The sequence below is a fragment of the Dendrobates tinctorius genome, unplaced genomic scaffold (genome assembly GCF_039654945.1).
Source record: "Dendrobates tinctorius isolate UK_male_01 unplaced genomic scaffold, ASM3965494v1 ptg000725l, whole genome shotgun sequence".
NCBI lineage: Eukaryota > Metazoa > Chordata > Amphibia > Anura > Dendrobatidae > Dendrobates > Dendrobates tinctorius.
The window spans coordinates 30,001-32,500 of NW_027362367.1; positions in this window are offsets into that span (position 1 = coordinate 30,001).

A 2,500-nucleotide genomic window follows, 5' to 3' on the forward strand; every position below is an offset into this window, starting at 1 on the left:
TGTGCAAATATCGAATTTTCCCTTCTCCCACCGCTCTGGGGCGTCAATATGAAGTGGGGACCCGAGGGAGAGTGCCTCCCATGAGGGTAGAATGTGTGACTTTTGGGGGGAAAGTCGAATTATGGAGCAAAAACCATTTTTGGGGACTTAGAAAAAATTCCGAGATGTGTCAGACTTCCAGGAAGGGGGCGCCTCGGGAGGTGTACCTAGGAGGCTTCCAGGGGCCTGGGTACACTTTTCAGAAAGTACCGTTGGGACTTAGAAAAATTTTCAAGATTTTTGGACTTAGAGCGATTTTTGGATTTTTGTGCAAAAATCGAATTTTCCCTTCTCCCACCGCTCTGGGGCGTCAATATGAAGTGGGGACCCGAGGGAGAGTGCCTCCCATGAGGGTAGAATGTGTGACTTTTGGGGGGAAAGTCGAATTATGGAGCAAAAACCATTTTTGGGGACTTAGAAAAAATTCCGAGATGTGTCAGACTTCCAGGAAGGGGGCGCCTCGGGAGGTGTACCTAGGAGGCTTCCAGGGGCCTGGGTACACTTTTCAGAAAGTACCGTTGGGACTTAGAAAAATTTTCAAGATTTTTGGACTTAGAGCGATTTTTGGATTTTTGTGCAAAAATCGAATTTTCCCTTCTCCCACCGCTCTGGGGCGTCAATATGAAGTGGGGACCCGAGGGAGAGTGCCTCCCATGAGGGTAGAATGTGTGACTTTTGGGGGGAAAGTCGAATTATGGAGCAAAAACCATTTTTTGGGACTTAGAAAAATTTCGAGATGTGACAGACTTCCAGGAAGGGGGCGCCTCGGGAGGTGTACCTAGGAGGCTTCCAGGGGCCTGGGTACACTTTTCAGAAAGTACCGTTGGGACTTAGAAAAATTTTCAGGATTTTTGGACTTAGAGCGATTTTTGGATTTTTGATCAAAAATCGAATTTCCCCTTCTCCCACCGCTCTGGGGCGTCAATATGATGTGGGGACCCGAGGGAGAGTGCCTCCCATGAGGGTAGAATGTGTGGCTTTTGGGGGGAAAGTCGAATTATGGAGCAAAAACCAGTTTTTGGGACTTAGAAAAATTTCGAGATGTGTCAGACTTCCAGGAAGGGGGGAGTCTCAGGAGGTGTACCTAGGAGGCTTCCAGGGGCCTGGGTACACTTTTCAGAAAGTACCGTTGGGACTTAGAAAAATTTTCAGGATTTTTGGACTTAGAGCGATTTTTGGATTTTTGTGCAAAAATCAGATTTCCCCTTCTCCCACCGCTCTGGGGCGTCAATATGATGTGGGGACCCGAGGGAGAGTGCCTCCCATGAGGGTAGAATGTGTGGTTTTTTGGGGGAAAGTCGAATTATGGAAGAAATTGAGTTTTGAGGACAAAAAAGTGTTTTGAGGACAAAAAAGTTTCTTGAGGACAAAAAAGTTTCTCGAGGACAAAAAAGTGTTTTGAGGACAAAAAAGTTTCTTGAGGACAAAAAAGTGTTTTGCGAACAAAAAATGGAATTTTGTGATTTTGTGTAAAAATAAGTAAATTCCCCTACTTCCACCACAGGGGGGCTTCAGTATGTTGTAGGGCCCCCAGGGAGGGTCCCCCAACTGGGTTTAAAGTTTGTGGATCCTGGGCAGAAAGTTGAATTTTGGATGAAAAACCGAATTTTGGGACTTAGAAAAATTTCGAGCTGAGCAGTGACAGACTTCCAGGCAGGGGAGCCTCTCTGGAGGTGTACCGAAAACAGTTCCAGGAGCTGAGGTCATTTTCGAACATTTTTTGTTCGCTCAAATTTTTTTTGTTTTTGAGCTCTAAAAAGCTGTTATTATCAATTGGCTCAAAAATTTCAAGTGTCATGAGCTAGTACATGTTGGAGGAATACGTTTTAGGCAAAAAATTGCAAAAAAAAAAAATCCAAGTGAAAAAGAACCGGAATGGGGAATTTCTGACTGCTGTAGCAGCCGCACAGTTCCAGGAGGTCGGATACATTTCCGACTTTGTCCCGCTCATTGAAGTACATTGTCCCGCAATGCAAATACATAGTAATGCGCACCTGCGGGAGAATATAGGAGAGAGTGGGCTCTCTCTACCCCGATGTATGGCGGTTGTTCCTATGGTTCTCTGGCTCGGGTAGGCGACTTAGAAGGTGGTCCCTCTTGTCGTGGAAGTTGCAAAATACGGCCGAGACTGAACTTCCACGGCTCCAGGAGGGACTTTTGCTGGTCGTGCGTCCCAAGTGAGAGAGGCGATCCTGGGGTACCTGAGCCTGACCAGACCCTCCCTCGGTGGTCCCTGGTCTTCTGAAGGGTGATGGCATTCAGGGGGGCAAATCTGGAGTCCGTGGCCGAGTTTGGGCTCTAGAAGGCGGACGCCCCTTCTGACCATGTCCCCTCAGAGCCGGCTGGATGGTTCATGGTCCGCGGCTTTGTCTGGCGGTCTGTGCCCAAGCCGGAGAAGCTGTCCTGGGGTACGTGAGCTTTGACCAGACCCTCCCTCGGCGGTCCCTGGTTCTCTGGAGGT